Genomic DNA, 6,589 nt, shown 5'->3' with positions numbered 1-6,589 from the left:
TTTGACTTATAATTATATATTATCTTTGTTAGGTGATGTGCAACCACTGCAAACAGGATTTCTCAACTTAAAACAAGGAGCTAAAACGGACTAAAAGGCTGTGTGCCTTAAAGATTCGTAACTCTAACAAAACCCCTTTCCCTGGATGTTAGAGTCTGTACCGATGTTGATTAATTGATCAACACAGAGTTTACAGATTTCAAGAAAAAAGCAGAACATCAACATCATATCAATTTCCATATGCCTATTTGTCAATTCCCCTTTGCTTCAGGTGAACTGTGGGTGGAAGATGAGGCATCCACTGGAAACTGCAACAAAGGTAATAAGCGGCATGTAAAATTAAAGCTCACGTCTTCCATGTTGTTATCTCGCATAAAACATATTGAGCCATGAGCCATTGTAAACATTAAAATGTATATTGATTGATGGAGACGAATTCACTTTCATTACCACTGATCGAAAACTTCTGTTACATTGTTGGCTACTGTGTGTTGTTGCAGAAGGTATAATATGAGTAAACATTTGGAATGGTGCACGGCAGAGCCAGTAAAGTTGAAGTTTAGGGCAAATTATTTTGGAAACAGGTAGCAGAGTTAAAGAAGCCACACAGGGTGTGCTCGGACGGGGGGCTTCAGCTTTCTATAGAACCCTCAGTGAGCTTGGCCGAGTGGAACTAAATGTCAAGTTCACACTCTATTACTCATCGCACTGCAACTTTTGTCCACACACACACACACACACAGTAAGAAGCAGGGGCTTTGCTGCTGACTCCAACTAAGAGAGGTGTTACAAATCACAAATCACACACACACGCCAGCATTAAACTGACACAGTGGACAGGAAGATATATCATCTTCTCATTCCCAGTGCACATACACTCTCTCTCACACACACATGCTGTATCTAAGGGTAACCTGACTCTTCTTATTGGATAAATGGGAGGTTGGGGGGTGCTAAATTTTCAAGGGTACCTTGGTACAGGGTCTGGTTCAGATTAGTCAGCCATGATCTGTGGCCTCTTGTGTCAGTGGAGCTTTTAGCTGTATTGATGGCCGTACAAGGGTTATGACAGCAGAGAAAGAAGCTCGGCAGCCAGCTCTTTCATTGCCTCCACTAGAGAGGGACATTAGGTCGGCACGTCCCCCACCCCTTTTCCCTCTCCCCACAAGCTCCGAATTCCCCAATGAACAACACATTCCTTCTACTAGTCCCTCTGTTTATGACACGCCATCCTTTGAAGCAGCATGGTGAGTGCTTGTGTAAGTGTATGAGTGGACAGTTATGTGTGCGTGTGTAAGAGAAAGAAAGTGTGTTTTATCATTGACCACCACAGCCTTGGTGGATAGACATGACACTATCAAAGTAGTATGAGTAAGTGTACTATGCCTACAGTGGAGATGGGACGTACTTGGACATACATCTGTGCCACTGCTGTGTCTTACCCCTCTGCACCAACAGTGGAATCGAGGCAAATCAAATTACCCAGCCAGGGAGAGTGCATGAGAGCGAAGGGTGGAAAGCTGTGAGTCATCGCCAAACTTGGGATGCGCTCATTTTAAAAGGCAGCAATTGAGTGGTGTTGAGACAAAGAAAAACATACAAGTTACTTTTCTAATTAAAGAAGCCCTGAAGGAAAGGATGGGGGTGTTGGTGAGCCAGGCCGGGGGTGGGGGGGGTGCTGGTGGTCAAAGCCAGCTGGGTCATTTCTTTACACCCATTTCCTGTGATCCGGGCGCTTTGGGAGTAGGCAGCAGGGTGAAATTATGTGCTTGGTTTATGCGAGGCTTCCTTGTCTCTCCTGCCCTTCAGAGCACTTTCACACGCAATGACATTATACATGTTCACCCATAAAAACATATTCAAATGCATTTGTGCATAAATATTCACTTCATGTATGACAACTTCAATATTTCTCACTACTTTTTCTGCTCAGGTTGTTCTGTTATATCACAGCATTACATATAAATCATGCCTAATCAGAACATTTACAGTTAGAGTTCTTTTATCTGATGATTTTTCCATAATTGTTCCTGACATTATGGGGTAGTGTTCCTTCGCTGGTCAGAATTCCTAATATATAGGAAGCACATTGTTCTGTGCCACAAAATTCCTGCCTCTCCTCGTGGTAATAGTTGCTAAACAGACTTTAAGTCTGTGCATGACCTTGATAAAACAAAAAAGTTAAAAGTTATTCAAAGTACCAATAAAATACTTGTTAGAGTAAAAATGTTAAAATGAAAAACAAAAAAAGAAAGAAAATTTAAATGCAGCATTGCTGTTCATGATGATTTTTGTCATGGCATGGTTTTTTCTTTTCCTGTCTCTCTGCGATATGGTGAGATGCTTCAGCCAAGAGACTTTTTTTTTTTTGCTACTAAGAATAAAACGCAGAATCAATCCTAAACTCAAATAATCATATAATATAGTATAATAAGAATTAATGCACTTCATTTTTTTGTTGTGTCAGCCAGACTTCCAAAGAGTGATTTTTATTTGTGTAATATGCAATAACCTATGTCTTTAACAAAAGAAAATCATCTCCACCTTAACTTTCAGTCATTTCTTCATTGTCTAGCTTATCTATCTTATTTGTCAGGGTCGAGTGGGGTGCGTTTAATACACCGATAAAAATGTAAAACAATCAGTAACGCAATTTACTGCCAAATGTGATATGTTGTAAACAATATATATAATGCCTACTTATACTTTGATGATAATCAGTTTCTGCTTTTCTGCAAGTATTTTCTGATATGCCTGTTATTTCTATCTGAGTGAAGCGTTTATGTAATCTATCCTGTGCTTCCATTTTTAGCAAATAAATTAGATGTGGGAACAGGGTGGCACAGTGGTTTAGCTGTGTGCATTGTCACCTCATGGTCATGGGGACTTTCTACAAGAAGTCGTACATGTTTTAATGGCTATTCTGGCTTCTTCCCACAACTTAATTAGTGACTGCAAAAGTGCCCATAAGTGTATGTGTGTGTGGTTGTTTGCCTCTAGATGTCAGATCTGTGAGGCAACCTTGTATTGTCAGCTGAGATTGGCTCTCTCTGTGACCCTGAATGGAAAAGTGATATGGTAAATGGATAGATGAATAAAAATAATCCAGAATATCTAAAAAAAATACAGTGTGATTAATTAATTAATTTGATAAAATAATAATAATAACATAAAATAACGTTAAGGCAGCACAGTGGCATAGTGGTTAGCGCTGTTGCCTCACAGCTAGAAGGTTATGCGGCCTTTCTGTGTGGAGTTTGTATGTTATCCTTGTGCCTACGTGGGTTTCCTCCGGGCACTCCGGTTTCCTGCCACCATCCAAAGACATCGTGTTTGGGTTAATTGGTGACTCTAAATTGTCTGTAGGTCTGAGTGTGAGTGTGAGTGGTTGTTGGTCTCTGTCTGTCTCTGTGTGTTGGCCCTGCGATGGACTGGTGGCCTGTCCAGGGTGTACTGCCTGGAGCCTTGGCTGGGATTGGCTCCAGCACCCCCCCCCCCCGACCCTCGCAAATTGGTGGTAGAAAATTAATGAGATTGAGATAACATTAAGGGTTAGCCATTACCAGTCCTGAATCATAGAGGAAAAAGTTTATTTGACTGGAACAGCTGAAAGTTCCACACAGAAGCGCTTTTCCTCATGGCATGTGAGCAATCTCAAATTAATTTCTGTGATAACCCTAACCCTAAACCCTAACCTTTTAGACCACAGTGTTGATAAGAGGGAAGATCAAAAAAGTCTACTGACTTCCCTGGAAGTTCAGCAAGAGTTTGGAAGTGACTGTGCTGCAGAGTGTGGTGTTCATTTTCTATTCGATCTAGCCACTGGCCTCTGCGCTGCCATTAAGGAGTGCGAAGAGGCCGACTGCTTCACAGAACACCTAAATCTGCAGCCGCCTCTCCTGCCTGGCCACCCAAGAGTACAGGATGTGAACTAATACTTTACAGTAAGGAATTTAACTCCCCTGAGATAAAAAAAAAAAAAAATGAAGAAAAAAAAAAAAAAACTTGAGGATGAGTTTGGAAGACACCCAAAGGTCTGTCATTAGTTAATGTTAACTGACAGGAAAGTCCAACAGTAAGAGCAACAGGAAGAGGAAACTCTCCCCCACAACATCCTGGATGGCCTGCCTATGAGTGACTGGATATTTTCAGACAGTCGGGGTATCCGAGTGTGTGTTTGTCTTTTACAGCTGGTACTGACATCTCAAAAGTTTAATATCTCTTTCCTACCTTTAAAAAGCATCTGTATCCAATCTTGTATGTATGGACTGCTATTTCAGAATTTGGGAAAGTATTGCTGTGAAAGACATTTAGAGTTTGTTGTGAATATTTTTTAATTTTTTTTTTTTTTTTTTTTTTTTATCGGCTGCCTTGCTGCCTTACGCTTTGAATGCACTTGAGACAATCCTGTCCCATTATAGGGTAAGAGGCTGGACAGACTTCTTTCAACAATCCATCTCTTTTTTCAGCTTGTTTGTAAAGTCCTATTTGAGTCTGACTTCCCTTTCAAGTCCTGTAGTCATCTAATGGTCAGAGTGTGTGCACCCAGACATCCTGAGTCACTTGTCATGTGGGTTCCTTTCTGTGGGAAATCTGGACCATGTGTGCTGTGCTCAATCCCTCATTGCTCATAAACAGTAGGAGCACACTCTGTGATGTAAAATAAACTAGCCGCCACAACGTGTCGTTGCTACCGTTAAATAGCACGAAAGCAGCGACCGCACTGCCAGATGAAAGTGCTGCAGAGGGTCACGCTTCTGCTCTGTTTGTGCAACACTGTCACTTTAACAAATCGACCCAGAGCTTCTTCTTGGCTGCTGCCTTACCATGTTGGCTGAGACACAGAGCCTGTCTGTCACAGAGCTGCTGTCACCTCCAAAAGAAATGAGCAAACAAATAGTGACATGAGCAATGAAAATTAGGCCAACTGTCACAGTATCAACTTTGGGGACTCAGAAGGATGGTTGTTATCACAGAATGATTTCGGGCCATGTTTGGGGTGGTCACTGCCTGGAAATGTCATACCTGAGGTGTTTCACCTCTCCTTTCTCATGCCCACATACATTATGCAACAACTACTTCACCCTGAACAGTTACAGTCGTTTGGTTCAGTGTGTCTATACCGGACCCTGCACCAGCTCTATCTATCTGCATTCCTCCCTGCTAGTTTTCTCCCTTTCTCTGTGAGGCACACAGACACGGGTCTATTTGCTTGAATTTCTCATTTCCTGTTTGGGGTGTGTATCCGATCCCTTGTTCTTGTGCCCAGCACACATCAAAAACTGCTACTCTAAAATGGGGAATAGACACAGAAAGCATATAAATGAGGAAATCAAGGCAAAAGTAGATGGAAAGAGGAGAGGGGCTCTGGGGACAGAATCAGGCTGACAGTGAGGACAGCAGAAGGAAAAATCCTGAAAGACGACACTCTAAAAATATCAAAGGAAAAAGAAGTAGGGAAACCCAAAGTGGTTAATTAGAAAAAATGGCTCCAGATATGGCCAAATAAGGTCAGACTAGAGTTCATACTGCGAGATTGTTTTACCTCCCAATCAACTCATCTCATCTTATATCTATACTGCATATCCATCAGGGTTTTGCGGGGTGCTGGAACCGATCTCAGCTGAAATTTCAGACGAGGTCGGGGTTCACCCTGGACAGGTCACTAGTCTACTGCACGGCTGACATCGACAGACAAACAACCATTTGCACTCACATTCATACCTCGTGGCAATTTCGAGTCATCAATAAACCTAAACGTGTCTTTGGACGTGCCTAGAAAACCTGCATGTTTTTGGACATGGAACTTTAGGGGAACCCACTCAAACACGGGTAGAAAATACAAACTGCATGCAGAAAGGGGACTCGAACCCAGAACCTTCTTGCGGTGAGGCATCAGTGCTAACCACCATACCACCGTGCTTGCCCACTCCTAATCTACTTCTTAAGCGATCTTGGCTGTTCACACTTCCTTTAGCAATTTGTTTTTATTTATTCTAATTATCTGTTTAGTCTAAATTTCCTTTAACAAGGCTGTGGTGCCAGTCGGTCAGGAGGGGGCTGGTTGGTATGTGCCATAAAAAAAGCAATCTTCCACAGTGTGCCTCACAATTTCCCCATCAACTCAGCCTGTGTGTGGGCTTATATTCAGGTATGGAGTTGTGGTTTCAGCGACTAATGCTACTATTCTTATTGTAGTAATTATGAGTCAAAACTGCCCGTTTGCCTGGAAAATCCTCAGTATAGACTCAGAGTCTGTTCTACAAAAAGTCTGACAAACTAAATCTTCTGGTGGTGATTGGAATTGCAAAGGGTTGAAATGTTGACATGAAAAGCAATATAAGGGAAGGAATTTTGAAATGGTCACCTTTTGTTCTTTTGTAATTTCTGAAAATAGTGAAATGAAAAAAATGGAACAAACAACCAAGTTGTTCTTTTTGGAGAGAGGTGTTTGTCTGTCCTATCTTAGCAGCAGAAATATCATGACGACAGAAACAACCTCACTGTAACTGTCACTGTTCAGACAATGGACAATTAACAAAAAACATTATAATCCATCACTGAAAATCGTTGAACTGTGAATTAAGAC

This window comes from Echeneis naucrates, chromosome 13 (assembly GCF_900963305.1).
Source record: "Echeneis naucrates chromosome 13, fEcheNa1.1, whole genome shotgun sequence".
NCBI lineage: Eukaryota > Metazoa > Chordata > Actinopteri > Carangiformes > Echeneidae > Echeneis > Echeneis naucrates.
The sequence above is the reverse complement of the archived record's forward strand: the minus strand, read 5'-3'. Positions refer to the sequence as shown.